Below are 16,047 nucleotides of genomic sequence, written 5' to 3'. Positions count from 1 at the left end.
ATGAGGAGTTCATATGCAGTCTTCTTGAAGAATTTGTGAAGATATACTCTGTTGATGATGTGGCATGCAGTATCAATTGCCTCAATCCAGAAACGACGAGGCATCTTGTACTCATCAAGCATAGTTCGAGCCATCTCAACAAGAGTCCTGTTCTTGCGCTCCACGACGCCATTCTGCTGAGGAGTATAAGGAGCAGATAACTCATGAGTAATACCAAGTTCATTAAGATAGTCATCAAGACCAGAATTCTTGAACTCAGTTCCATTGTCACTTATGATGTGTTTGATCTTCACACCAAAGTTGGTTGAAGCCCTCGAGGAAAATCGTTTGAAGACTTCCTGCACTTCATGTTTGTAAGTACAATATGCACCCATGTGTAGCGAGAGTAATCATCAACAATAACAAAGCCATATTGAGATGCATCATTTGTAACTGCAGAATAATGATTAGGACCAAAGAGATCCATATGAAGCAATTCAAATGGTCGAGTGGTAGTCATGATAGTCTTCGCTGGATGTTTGGCCTTTGTCATTTTCCCAGCTTCGCAGGCTCCGCATAAGTGATCCTTGAGGAATTTGACATTCTCAATGCCAATGACATGCTTCTTCTTCGCGAGCGTGTGCAGATTCCTCATGCCAGCATGACCAAGTCGTCGATGCCATAGCCAGCCTTCTAAAGTTTTTGCAAGTAGACATACGGCTGGTTGTGGTCCTGTAGAGAAATCAACAATATACAAGTCTCCTCTCCTAAAGCCTTCGAAGACTTTGGAATTGTCAGCTTCCATGATCACAACACAACGATACTTGCCAAAGACAACAACCATATCAAGATCACAAAGCATTGAGATAGACATGAGGTTGTATCCTAAGGACTCGACAAGCATGACTTTGTCCATGTGTCGATCCTTTGAGATCGCAACCTTACCTAGACCCAATACCTGACTTTTGCCTTTGTAAGTGAAGATGATATGCTTCAGATGCGATGGAGATAAGGGAACATTCATCAATAGATTCTTGTCACCAGTCATGTGATTTGTACATCCACTATCGAGGACCCACTCATTGGCTTTGGGTTGATCATCCTGCAGATGAATTAGTGCAGCTTACGAACTCATATACTTCATAAGTGAAGAATATGACATCAATTTCATCAGATCAATTTCATCAAGCAATAGAATAGATAAAGCAGTATTAGGACGTGAGAAATGAAAGTTCATTTCTTCAGGATTAGCCTGCGTCCTTTCAGGCAATTTCAGGTCTCCAGCAAATTCTTCAGACGTTTAGGCACGTCTGGAGACCTGACCCTGCAGAAGAAATTAGTTCTTTTTCTTCACCATCCACATCTGAAGGGGTGGCAAAGAGTTCATCACTCTACGAGCTCCATATGAGAAGGGTGGCATAGAAGCCAGTCCACTTCGTTTCACATAAGAGGAGTTAGGATAAGCATATGAATAAGCAGAGAAATTCTTCAATGGTTTGAAGAATAATGCACATATTCATATCCCTTAGCTCTTCCCTGCGAAGCAGAGGTGTTAGCACGATGATGTTCATATGAGGACTTGGATCCATATGAAGAATTTGGTCCATATGAAGAATTTGATCTGGGGTTCCTATTCTTCACAGGTGGTGTCATGATGACATTCACCTAAAGATTTTCAAGGCACCTTTTGGGAACCCATATTTTCTTCACGGGGGAACCGTTCCTGCAGTTAGTGCCAACATATCTAGCAAATACTTCACCATTCTGATTTTTGAACAGTTTATAGTTGGAGTCAAATGACTCATCAGAAGAATGAGGAGATTCACATGTAAAGCCAGATAAAGTAGATGGATCTACTGGAGGTCCCTTTGCAGCAACCCATGAGGTTTTGGGGTACTGCTCAGGCTTCCAATATGTTCCATCAGCATTGATTTTCCTCTCAAAGGCAATACCCTCTTTCCTAGGGTTCCTATTGAGGATCTGCTTTTTAAGCACATCACAAAGAGTCTGATGCCCTTTGAGGCTTTTGTACATGCCTGTCATGTACAATTCCTTCAGCCCTGCATCATCAGTGATACTAGCAATGTCCTCAGGTGAGGAATTAGTGATAGCAGAGACAGGTGAAGAATTTGTAGCATTAGAAGCATTTGAACATTCAGGTGAAGAATTAGCAGATTCACGTTCAATGCACTTCAAACATGGAGGAACAAATTCTTCCTGTGTAGCGCTGATTTGTTGAGCAAGTAATGAATCGTGCTCCTTCTGAAGATCTTCATAACTCACTCTTAGATTTTCAAGATCTTGCTTTATTTGAAGAAATTCATAAGAAAGCTTCTCATGATCAGATAATAGAGTGTTATGATGACCTTGAAGGGTGTCAAACTTAGACTGAAGTCTCTGAAGACTTTCTGCCAAAGCTTTCGATTGATCCATTTCTTCACCCAACATATCATCGCTCTTATTTAGCATGTATTGAACTTTTTCTAAAGCTCTTTGTTGTTTAGTGGCAAGGGAAGCAAGTTTGACATAGCTGGGTCCAAATTCATCACCAGATTCATCATCACTGGATTCGGATAGATAGCATTTAGTTACCTTTGCACCTTTTGCCATAAGGCATGGTGTAGAAGATGATGATTCTGGTTCGAATGTCATCGCTTTGAGAGATTCCTTGAAGTCGTCAAACCAAGGATCATGACGGGTTCGATGACCTTCATAGACCTCAGAGAGACGGTCCCAGATAAGCTTTGCATGATCGAGATGCATGATGTTCCTGAACTGATTTTGAGACAGACAGGAGCAGATGACGTCCTTCACCGTGAGGTTGAGAAGAGTGTACTTGCGAATGTCATCAGCTTCCGCCATCTTGCACAGATCGGTAAGACCAATCTAAGTGATGGTCCACAGCTCGCTGTTCATCGCCATGAGGCACTTCTTCATCATGGCCTTTCACTTGGGATACTGGTGACCATCAAAGATGGGGCATGACATAGTCTTCATTCTTGTGGTCGACATAACTAAAACTCCAGGCGGTTAAACCAAAATCACACACAACAAGGGAGTACCTTGCTCTGATACCAATTGAAAGTGCGTTATATCGACTAGAGGGGGGTGAATAGGCGATTTTTATGAATTCTTCACTGAGGAATTTCAGGGTGAGGAAATTCCTATGCGAAGAACTACTTGCAGCGGAATAAGTACTCAGATGTAATCATAACAGAACACAAGCATGGTCATCATGATGAAATGAAGACAAGCACAGAGTACAGAAAGCGTAAACATAGGAAAACACAGGATGAAGACAAACAGACTGAAGAAATTGAACTGAGGATATTGAGAAAGTCTTCAATCAAAGTCTTCAAACAGATATGAACAAGCACACAACAACTGTAATGAGGAAATGAAAGAGTTGAGGAAATAGAACCACTAGGCTTGGTGAAGACAATGATTTGGTAGACCAGTTCCAACTACTGTGGCAGTTGTACGTCTGGTTGGAGCGGCTAGGTATTTAAACCTGAGGACACATAGTCCCGGACACACAGTCCTCACCGTATTCTCCTTGAGCTAAGGTCACACAGACCTCGCCCAATCACTCATGGTAAGTCTTCAGGTGACTTCCAAACCTTCACAAACTAGGTCACTCGGCGACCCACAATTTCCTCTTGGATGCTCTAGACCATGATGCCTAACCGTCTGGAAGATGCACAGTCTTAAAAGGTAACAAGCGTCGGATCCACGCAGGATCAATCTCTTCAGTGATGCTCAATCACTTTGGGTTTGTAGGTGTTTGGGTTTGGGTTTCCTCACTTGATGATTTTCGCTCAAAGTCCTCGGAGGATGGGATGCTCTCAAATGACAAGTGTCAGTTTCTCTCGGTACAGCCAACCAGCTAGTGGTTGTAGGGGGTGGCTATTTATAGCCTAGGGAGCAGCCCGACATGATAAGACATAAATGCCCTTCAATGATATGACCGTTAGGTGGGTAGATATTTTGGGACAGCTTGTGCATAGCACAACAACGGTCAGAATTTTGATTATCAAATTCCTCAGGGCTATCATGTTCCTCACTGTGTGGGCAATCCGCACTGGCGAATTCCTAACTCCTCAGTCGGAACAAATTCCTCAGAGACCAGAAGAACTTCGTCTCTGTCACTGAAGAATATGACTGAACTGCATGAGATTTCCAATGGCTTCACTCGAAGGGATTGGTAGGTGTAGGATTTTGAGTTGAGCATCACTTGGAAATTTTTCTTAGTATTTCCTCGACCCCCTTTAACAGTACGGTGTTTCCTATGACTCAAGAAAGAGAAAATGAAACTACAAAAACAAAAGTCTTCACGCTTCATGTTCCTCGAATGAATGCCAAGTCTTCAAGGTCACACCAATTTCTTCACTTTCAAAGTCTTCAGAAAGTCTTTAGAAATCCAAAGTCTTCAGTCGAAGAACTTCATTTTTAGTGGTCGACTTTCTCTGTAAATATCAAACTCCTCATAGACTTATAGACCTGTGTACACTCACAAACACATTAGTCCCTTAACCTATAAGTCTTCAATACACCAAAATCACTAAGGGGCACTAGATGCACTTACAACAACCTTGAGGGCGATGCCGAGGACGAGGACGAGGATGCGGTCGACTTCAGCAGGGGAATGCGGAGTCCACTAACGGCGGCATGTCGCCAGGACAAGTCATCAATGTCTCATCTCACACCGGCGATGCATAGGCCGGCGCGGCGGTGGATTTTTAATTATGGGTACTTAGGCTTTGTTTTTAATGCTGGTCTTTTGTTAGAGCAATGTTTAGGTCAACTGGCTCTGTGTAATTACTAAAATTGCTCGATTCAGTAAGTGTGGTCTGCTGTACGCTCTTTTGGGTGCCCAAATTAGCAAGCGATGTTAAATTATGCGATGACGTACCCGGGGAAATTTCCACCAAAATTTGAATTATCAAACTCATCCCATACGCGTAAAGCAGAAGAATCGCTTGCGATGCACACAATCGTTCAAAGTGAATGGTCCGACGGCACCGCGCGCGTTCAAAGTGAATGTGCCCATGCCTTGAGACCAAAATTTGAATTATCAAATTCATCCCATGCGCGTAAAGCAGAAGAATCGTTTGCGATGCACAAAATCGTTCAAAGTGAATGGTCTGGCGGCACCGTGCACAAAGTTTCCCTCCACATTTCCAAAATTTTGGCCTACCGCCAAAATATCTACCCCCGCCCCCCTTCCCACCCCCATTTCTCCCCGACCACAAGTCACATTTCCCCTGTTTCCTCCTTCCTTCCTTCCTTGCTAAGCTATAGCCGCTTCCTCGCTCTCGTCGTCTCGCATCCTACCGCCGGGGTCGCCATGGTCTTCTTCAAAGACATCTCCAGCGGTTCCTCCTCCAGCGACTACTCCTTCACCACCCGGGTATGCCTCTCTTCTCTCTCTTGGGCTATGACTTGGAATGAACGATTTTTACCCGGAGGTCGATTTGAGTCGTTTCTTCCTCTTGTAGCTCCCTAAGACCATCAGTGGCAACGAATGGAGCGGGGTCGCTGAAGATCTATCTGCTCATTGTCACCATCAATCTCCATGCGTGAAGCTAGTTGCGTTTGATTCTGTGGACACTAAGAGGAAGTTTCTGGCATGTGCAGAGAAGGTTAAACCCTCTTCCGTTGTTACAAATCATTTGTTAGATGTGATTCAGACACTGTCACGGTCCCAACCCATTCATACCACACCTTCAACCAAACGCATCCTAAGACAGTGTCACAGTTTGTACCTAGTATCTTAAATTGTTGCCATCTCATCAGCGGTGCCATTAGAAAATTATTTGGCACCGCTTCAGCAGTTTGTGCGGCCAACTTTGGTCCACACATCCGAGCAGCCAAGCAGTAAAATACTAAATCTTTATGGCACGAAGGAACTGGGCATCGGAGCAACTACGTGCTCTTGAGTCCGGGTCCCTGATTTTTTTCCGCTGCATCGACTCGCCAGTTTAGGGCACCGGTGCGAGATGTAGCAACAGTTGTCTTTACACCAGTTTTGGCATACATAGTGGACGGCCTTAGTGCTATTAGTTCTATGTTACTAAATTTGTGCATGTACACACCTGTTAGTATCAATTTGTTGTCATCCAAACACTGTCGCTATGCTGTTGCAGTTATATTTACCTTCCTCATAAAATGTTCAATTTGTTATTTATTGTACATGAGTAAGAACTTGTAGCGTCGTTGTAGTTAATTATAGCTTCTGATGTTCCAGAATTTGGTTGTTGTCTCAGTACCAATTATTTCATTTGCACATTGATCTTTTTGAGAAGATATGTCATAATTAACATATTTCTTCAGTTTTTGAAAATAAGAATTGGTAATTTTCTATGTTGCTATAAACCCATTTCCCCTACAATTGTTACTGATCTAGTTTTAAATATTATAGGATGAACGGAAGTGTTCTTACTTGGAGTGGGTTGATCAAGAGTGGCCACAGTCTTTGAAGACGTGCCTAACGAAGCTGTGGAGCATGTATGAGGAAGTGAACACAGCTAGGCTTAGAGAAAGTCTTGTCAACGCTGAAGCATATTTCAAGATGCGGGATAAAAAGTTGAAGGTGGAGAATGAGCTCAGATTTTTTTAAAGACTTTGCTAAGATGGTGTTGGCAAAGGAGGAGGCACTTTCCCAGTTGGCCCGTGCAAAACGGGTTCTTACTGAACTGAAAGCAGAGGTGCATAAAAACGAGCCTGGATGATCTCAATTAGGGAAATGAATATATTATTCTTATGAAGTTGAACTAGCTATATGTTGTACTGTGCTGTTTTCATGTAGCTACCGTATTGTGATGTTATAATATATTTATGTGCCTGATATGAAATTGGCAAACAGTTGTTCGATATGAAATGTGAATTTGCATAATACTGGAATTATTAATTGTAAACTAATAAACCTGCTAAATGTGTCATGGACCTTTGCAAACGGTTCTAGCAGTAAAAGCAGTGGCGATGGATAGCCCAATGCCGCATAGTTTTCTTCATCCAATCATGTGTGATATAGTTGATAAAAGCAAACAGTTAACCAAGGAAGACGATGTGTGATAGTTACACCTTTCACACACGAGCCTACACATAAAACTGTGTGGGATTTACGTCCTAACGGAAACGTTTTCCCTGGATTGACTGTGTGGGATGTACATAAGAACGGAAACGTATTTCTTGGATTGACTGTGTGTGATATACATACGAACGGAAATGTTTTTCTGGGATTCACCGTGTGGGATGTACATACCTACGGAAATGATTTTCTCGGATTACCGTGTGGGATGTACATACCTACGGAAATGGTTTCTGGGATTCACCGTGTGGGATGTACGTACCTACGGAAATGATTTCTGGGATTCACCGTGTGGGATGTACATACCTATGGAAATGATTGGGTTTCGATGCCTCGCCCGATCGCACACGGCCCCAGCCTGGGTCCCAGGAGGGCCTATCCCCGACGATTTCTGGGTCGTGTGGGAAAGACACCTTATCGCACACACTCACTTGGCGACGGTTCCAAATGCCGTCGCAGAAAGGGGTAAAAACCAGTTGTTTAGGACCGACGCGCACTAGTGAAGCATGACAGAAAAAAAAATCGTTCGGCCCAAAGTGTGACGGATGTGTCTTTTTTTGTAGTCTGTCCATGTGGATGGACGAGGGATGCTCCGCATCATCTCCCCCCCCCCTGGGAGAGATCCATCCATAGATCGTGATCATCATCACCATGGTACTTGGCCAAGTCTTTGACGTTGAAGATGTCGCTTACGTTGTACATGTCACGTGGAATCTCGATCTTGTAGGCGTTGTCATTGTAGCGTGCGAACACCTTGAATGGTCCATCGGCTCTCGGAAGTAGCTTGGACTTGTCCTCCTTGGAGAAGCAGTCCTTGCAGAGATGTAACCATACAAGATCGCCCGGTTGGAACACCATCGGTGACTTGTTGATGTTGAGCTTGGAGGCGAGGCTGTGTACTTGACGCTCGATCGTGGACCTCGTTTCTTCATGCATCTTCTTGAGGTAGGTGGATCTTGCGCTAGTGTCCATGTTCGCTCATTCTTGTAGCGGTAGAGGGAGGATGTCCAATGGTGACAAAGGGTTGAAGACATAGACAACCTCGAAGGGGGACTTGCGCGGTTGTAGGTGTACTCGGCGATGGGTAAGCACTCCTCCCACTCCTTGATGTTCTTCTTGATCAACACGCGTAGGAGAGTGGCGAGCGTCCGGTTGGTGACTTCCGTTTGGCCATCGGTTTGATGGTGATATGCCGTGGAGAAGAGTAGCTTGATTCCGAGCTTGGGCGCATAATGTCTTCCAAAAGTAGCTTAAGAACTTGATGTCTCGGTCCGACACAATTGTCTTTGGCACTCCGTGTAACCTCAAGATTTCCCTACAAAAAAGATTTGCAACATGTGAAGCATCGTCTATCTTATTGCATGGGATAAAATGAGCCATTTTAGAGAATTGGTCCACAACGACAAATACAGAATCCTTGCCATTTTGAGTCCTAGGTAATCCAAGCACAAAATCCATGCTAATATCTTCCCATGGTTGATGTGGAATAGGAAGTGGCATATGTAGACCATGGGATACAGATTGTGACTTAGCTACGCGGCATGTAGAGCACCGGTTGGTGAAGCGTGAGACATCGCAGAACATCTTGGGCCAAAAGTAGTTCTTGGAGAGCGTGGCAAAAGTCTTGTCGCGTACAAAGTGTCCCATGAGTCCGCCTCCATGAGCCTCTTGCAAAAGTAACAAACGAAGAGAGGAATGACCGTTGTCGATGAGTTGTTGTACTTGCCATTGGATCTCCTTAGTTTCGTCGGGGTTGACGCAGTATGGAGCTTTGTTAGGAAGAGGTGCGCCGGGGATGAGGTCGATCCAATGTTCAATGCCATGTAGAGGAGGAAGACCGGGAGGTAGCTCATCGGGAAAGACATCCGTGAATTCGTGCAACAAGTTAGAGAACACTAGAGGAAGAGGATTAGGAGTGTTAGTTTTTGCCACCTCATCTTTGCATATTAGGACATAGTGGATGACACTCAAAGGGTTCTCGCAAACTTCTTCATCTCTCTTTTTGTGGCTAGGAGGATTAGGTTTTTCTCTCTTGGCGAAGAGTCACTCAATTTGGGCTTGTGGCGCTCACTTTCTTTGTGGTGGTACACTCTCTCACTAGTATCTCCACGAGGTGTGGATGCTTGCTTGTCGGCGATCACTTGGCTTGGTGACATTGGTCGTAGCACGTACTCCTTGCCCTTCATCTTGAAGTTATAGTGGTTTGTTCTTCCATTGTGGATGATGCCACGGTCGAATGGCCAAGTGATGTGGAGCATCCTACGGACATCACCATGTCAAGAGTCCGTTCGGCAAGTAACACGTGCGACATCTACTTCACATACATAAAGGTATTGCCGGAGCTTCATTGACGACGAGGAGGAGTTAAAGTGCAAGAGAACATCTGCACCATCGAAGAAGGGAGACGGAGGAGGAAGAGGGACCCCAAGACACGAAACACCAGAGGCCTCTGACCATCCCGGGTGCCCGGCCTCCTATGCCCCGGGTGCCCGGACCACGGCGCCAAAGGGCGCGACCCCTATGTCCACCCCAGTGCCCGCACCCCAACCACCGGGTACCCACACCCCCGGGTGCCCGCACCAGACCATCGAGTGCCCGGCCCCCCTCCCAGGCGCCACCCCGGGTGCCCGGTCTTCTACTCCCCGATGACCCCGGGTGCCCGGACCCCTCCTGGTGTGCCTGCGTGCACTTAGGGTCAAATGACCCTTGTACCCCCGTTTTCCTCTTATTTTGTCCCTAGACTATATAAACTCTTCCCCTAGCTCATTAGAGAGGATAGCAAAGTGTATGTGAGATATTGAGAGAGCTTTGCTCATCTTCCTCCTCTTGGAGATCATGACCTCCTAAGGGAGAAGGTCCTCTTGTGGATATCAAGGCCTCCTCTTGGAGAAGGATCCCCATCATAGGATCATCAAGACCTCTTTCCTCATAGGATTGGGATGAACTAGTTACCTCTTGTATCTTCTTGTGTTGGATTTGGACCATTGTATCTCTCTTTGTGTGATTGGATCTAGCACATGTGTGACTGGATCAACTCAATTTGAGTGTTCCTCCTGTGTTCCCCCTTTGTGTTCTTCTTGTTCTTGGGGATTTCCCCTCCAATTCATGAAAGATCTCCATCTAGGGTTCCACCCTACAACACCAAGGTCTTCCCAAGAGAAGATGGCACACGTACATCGGAACCACATCTCACTCCAAGTTGTCCTCGTAGGCGTCGATCTTGAAGGAAACTTGCACCGTATGCTCCACTTGAATAGTGCCGGAGTCGCTCAACCATTGCACCTTGTAGGGATGAGGATGCTTCTTCTTGGCTAATTGCAGCTTGGAACATAGCTCTTCACTTTCCAAGTTGTGGCAACTTCCTACGTCGATGATGACTTTCACGGAACGCCCGTTGATGCCGGCCTTGGTGTGGAAGATGTGGCACCGTTGGTCTTCTTCTTGGTGGTGTTGGAGCGTCAAGACCTTGGAGACCACGAGAGAGGGACTTGAATCATTGTCACAAAAGACTTGATCATCATCATCTTCGTTCACGCGCCAGTGCATGGCCACGTGCTCAAGGGCTTCCATTTCTTCTTCACTCATGGAGTCGTATGTGCCATCATCGTTGAAGATCATGGTTCGCTTGTTGGTGCATTTGAAGGACTTGTGTCCTCGGCCACCACATGTGAAGCACTTGATAGAACTTGTCTTGACGGGGTCATTCAGTGGCACCGAAGATGAGGGAGTCTTGGATTTGTAGGTGATTGCCAGAGGACGAGTCGAGGAAGGCGTAACTTGCTTGGAACTTGACTTGTCGCTGGTACTTGGTGATGCTCTAGTTGAGGTAGGAGGTGCCAAAGTCGGGGGAGCTTGAGAGTAGGAGCCGTATGATGTAGGGTGGAACCCTATACGGCCGATCTTTCACGAAAAGAGCGGATCCCGCGATGAACACGAAGAACACGAGGAGAAATCACGAGGGGAAACACGAGAGAATCACTCAAACCAACAAGATTAGGTCACACATATGCTAGATCCGAGTACACATAGAGATCACACGGTCCAAATCCAACAAGGGACGATACAAAGGGTAACCGGTTCTTCTCCGTGAGGAGGTCTTGAGGTCTTCCAGTTAGGGGTCTTGAATCCAAGGTGGATCTTCTCCGAAGAGGTGTCGGTCCCTCGCGATGGAGTAGATCCGGATGGATGAGCGAGGCTCTATCTCACATATGAGCTATCACAACGCTAACCCTATAAAGAGGGAGAAGGAGGAGTATATATAGTCTAGGTGGGCGAAGGGGTACATGGGCCTCGGCCCTTTACTGTGCGCAGACAGACGAGGCCGGATGTCCGGGCCTTCAGGAGGAGCCGGATGTCCGGGCTGGGGGCCGGATGTCCGGGCTGGCGTGGTCGGCCTCGGTGCTCTCTAGATAGAGGGTGCCGGATTTCCGGTCTTCGGGCCGAATGTCCGGGCTGTGGCCGGACGTCCGGGGCCTGTTGGTACTTGGCGGCAGGGCAGCTGATGTGGGTGATGTTCTAGGGGCCGGATGTCCGGGTCCTGCAAGTTGTTCTTGACTCCTTCCGTTGGTTCTCTTTGTCCATGAGCTTGGGGACTTGTCCGTCTTCACGTGCATCTTCGGGTGGGTCCTCTTGGTACTTAACCATGCACAAAATTTTGGACTTAGGTAGTAGCCATGTCTTGAGTGGATCATATGTGATATCACTAAGGAAGGAAGTCACCTCGGTCTCGAGAGCTCTAGCTCATGCTTGTGTCATAGGTCCTCTTGGCACTTGGTGAGACAATGTTAGGTCCATGGGGATGACCATAGGATGCTCCGCATCATCTCCCCTCCCTTGGGAAAGATCCGACCTCAGATCGAAATCTTCATCACCATGGTAGGGAGATAGATCGTTGACGTTGAAGATGTCGCTCACGGAGTACTTGTCGGATGGGATGTCGATCTTGTAGGCGTTGTTGTTGTAGCGTGCAAGCACCTTGAAGGGTCCATCGGCTCATGGTAGAAGTTTGGTGTCGGAGTAAATGGCCACGGGTAGCCTAACCGACTGCCCCTGGCTCTTCAAAAATTATCAGGCCATTCGAGCCTTCAAGCATTTCAAGCATTGGGCCGCCTTCCCCGGTCGGCTACCTCTGAAGTCGACTCTCAGAAGGCGACCCAGCCTCAGCAACCTCCCCCCAAGATAACCACGGGATGGCCGACTCCAGGAAGCCGGCCATAGAGGATGCCGACTCCCCAGAGCCGGCCATGAAGAACGCCGACTCCCCAGAGCCGGCCACGAAGGGCGCCGACTCCAAGAAGCCGGCCAAGACCGCACCCACCAAAACTACACCCACATAACGGCGACAAGACGGGGTGTGGCCACAGTGCGGCCCACTACCCCCGAAGCCCGAGGCAGGCATGGCCACAGGACGCCGTACGGGACGGCCATCTCCCGTCCGGCTCGGCACTGTAGCCATGCTGGCCTCAACGTCACCCACGACAGACGCCAGTACGGCCCACGGGCGGCGGGCCCCTTTAGCCAGAGAGAGGCGCGAAGGCGGCCCGGCCTCCCCCAGTCGGCCAAGGGCGTAGCCGGCCCCCAGAAGCCGGCTACCCCCTCCCTCGAAGCATGTGCCACATTAAGGAGACAAGACGAGGTAAGGCTACAGTGAGAGCCCTCGAGGCGGCACACTGTAGCCACGCTTACCTCGACGAAGCCCTCGTCATCAGGGACGAGGCTACAGTAAACAGCCGCCGATAAGACCCCTAGGCAGTGGGGCCGGCCTGTCGACCAAGAGGCCGGCAGCCGGCGGGACCTACCAGTCGGCGGGCCCCAACGGCCGGCGGAGAAGCCGGCGAGCGCAGACACTAACGACTGGGACCCGCGCCCAGCCGGATTACAATTGTACCCCCGGGGGGTTGGCCTATATAAACCCCCCGGGGCACCCATGCAAAGGGTTGGCTTCTTAGAGTTACACACACACACCATAGAGAGAGGGAAGTGAGAGCTAGCCTTGCTCTTCTTCTCCCTTGAACCAAACAGCTCTAGGAGCAATTGTAGCTACTCTTTCTGATCAAGTGATCATGCGGAGACCCCGCAGAGCAGGACTAGGGGTGTTCTCCACGGAGAGCCCCAAACCTGGGTAAGATTCGTCGGCGTGCATGTCTTCGCCTCATCCCGTTTCCAGGCGCCGGCGACGTCTTACTGGCACCCACCATGATAAGCCACCCGTTGGCATATGTCGCACCTACCACCCGACATTTGGACTTGCGTTCGTTGGGAAACCGGTCCTTGCAAAGGTGTAGCCACACAAGATCTCCAATGTTGAACATCATGGGTTGCTTGTTGACGTTGAGCTTGGTCGCGAGTCGTTGTACTTGGCGCTTGATGGTGTGCCTTGTATCTTCATGCATCTTCTTGAGGTAGTTCACTCGGGCACTCGCGTCCATGTTGGTGCGCTCTTGTAGTGGTAGAGGAAGAATGTCCAATGGGGACAACGTGTTGAAGTTGTAGCCGACCTCGAAGGGGGACTTGCCGGTAGTCGAATGTCTTGCACGGTTGTAGGCGTACTCGGTGATAGGTAGGCACTCCTCCCACTCCTTGATGTTCTTCTTTATCAACACGCGTAGTAGAGTGGAGAGCGTACAGTTCATCACCTCCGTTTGGCCATCGGTTTGAGGATGGTATGCCGAAGAGAACAAGAGCTTGATTCCGAGCTTGGCACATAAGGTCTTCCAAAAGTAACTCAAGAACTTGACGTCGTGGTCCGAGACAATCGTCTTTGGCACTCCATGTAGGCGCAAGATTTCCCTACAAAAAAGATTTGCAACATGTGAAGCATCGTCTATCTTGTTGCATGGTATGAAATGTGCCATTTTAGAGAATCGGTCCACAACAACAAATACAGAATCCTCTACATTTGTCTAGGCAAACCAAGGACAAAATCCATGCTAATATCCTCCCATGGGTGATATGGAATTGGAAGGGGCATATAAAGGCCATGAGATTGAGCTTTAGACTTAGCTTTGTGACATGTTGAGCATCGAGTGGTGAAACGTGAGACGTCGCGAAACATCTTGGGCCAAAAATAGTTCTTGGAGAGCGTAGAAAATGTCTTGTCACGTCCAAAGTGTCCCATTGGTCCTCCTCCATGATATTCTTGCAAAAGCAACAAATGAAGAGAAGACTCGGGGATGCAAAGTTTGTTAGCTCTCATAAGATAATCATCTTTGATGTAATAGTGTTCCCAAGATGTATGTGTCAAACATTTGGCATAAGGAATAGCAAAAGTAGGATCATGTGCGTACAAGTCTTTTTTATGCTCAAAACCAATGACACTCAATTCAAGTTTGGTGACAAGCATGCATATGCGGGAAAGAGCATCCGCCACAACATTTTCCTTACCTTTAATGTATTTGATGACATAAGGAAATGACTCAATGAACTCACTCCATTTAGCATGCCGCTTGTTCAACTTAGTTTGACCCTTAAGATATTTAAGCGTTTCATGATCAGTATGGATGACAAATTCATGAGGGCGAAGGTAATGTTCCCATTCATGAAAAACTCGCACTAAAGCATATAGCTCTTTGTCATAGATGGGATAATTGAGTTGCGCTCCGGAAAGTTTTTAGCTAAAGTAAGCAACTGGGTGCTTCTCTTGCGTTAACACACCTCCTATGCCATTACCACTAGCATCTCAATGAATTTCAAAGGGTTTGTCAAAGTTTGGTAATGCAAGCACGGGAGCATGAGTAAGCAAATTCTTAAGCTCATTAAATGCGCTATCTTGAGATGGTATCCAAACAAAGGGTGCATTCTTCTTACTCAAAGCATGTAAAGGAGAAGCAATGATGCTAAAGTCCTTCACAAATCTATGGTAGAAACTGGCTAAACCAAGGAAGCTACGCACTTGTTGCAAGTTGGTTGGTTGGGGCCAAGTTTTAATAGCATTGATCTTAGATTCATTAACATGAACACCCTTAGAAGACACAACAAAACCCAAGAAAACAAGCTTATCAACACCGAAAAGGCATTTGTCCATATTAGCATAAAGGTGCTCTTTCCTAAGGGTTTGCAACACGGTTCTAAGATGGATGACATGATTTTTAAGAGATTTGCTAAAAACAAGGATATCGTCAAAATAGACCACAACAAATACACCAATATAGGGTCGAAGAACAAAATGCATGAGTCGCATGAATGTACCGGGTGCTTCGGATAAACCCATTGGCATAACAAGCCATTCATATAAGCCAAACTTGGTCTTAAATGCGGTCTTCCATTCATCACCTTCTTGGATGCATATTTGATAGTAGCCACTTTTAAGCTCAATTTTAGAGAAAATGGAGGCTTCGCTAAGCTCATCAAGCATATCATCTAGGCGTGGAATGGGGTAACGATAACGCACGGTAATAGCATTGATAGGACGACAATTGGAACACATGTGATATGTACCATCTTTCTTGGGAACAAGGATTACTGGTACGGCACAAGGGCTCAAACTTTCTCGAACATGGCCGTTGTCGATGAGTTGTTGTACTTGCCGTTGGATCTCCTTAGTTTCCTCGGGGTTGATGCGGTAGGGAGCCATGTTAGGAAGGGGTACTCCGGGGATGAGGTCGATTCGGTGTTCAGTGCCTCATAGTGGGGGTAGTCTCGGAGGTAGCTCATCGGGGAAAACGTCTTGGAATTCCTGCAATAGAGAAGATAACACTAAAGGTAGATTGTGAGAGGTGTTAGCTTTTGGTGCCTCGTCCTTGCACAAAAGGACATAGTGCATGACACTTGATGGGTTCTCACACAATTCTCTCATCTCACGTTTGGTGGCAAATAGGACTAAGTTCTTCTTGTCGCTCATCGTGGAGGCACTCAATTTGGGCTTGTGGCGCTCGCTCTCTTTTGGGTGGTTTGCTCTCTCACTATTCTCTCCACGATGGGTGGCTTGCTTGTCGGCGATCACTTGACTTGGAGACATAGGTCATAACACGTACTCTTTT

The sequence above is a fragment of the Aegilops tauschii genome, chromosome 4 (assembly GCF_002575655.3).
Source record: "Aegilops tauschii subsp. strangulata cultivar AL8/78 chromosome 4, Aet v6.0, whole genome shotgun sequence".
Classification (NCBI taxonomy): domain Eukaryota; kingdom Viridiplantae; phylum Streptophyta; class Magnoliopsida; order Poales; family Poaceae; genus Aegilops; species Aegilops tauschii.
The sequence above is the reverse complement of the archived record's forward strand: the minus strand, read 5'-3'. Positions refer to the sequence as shown.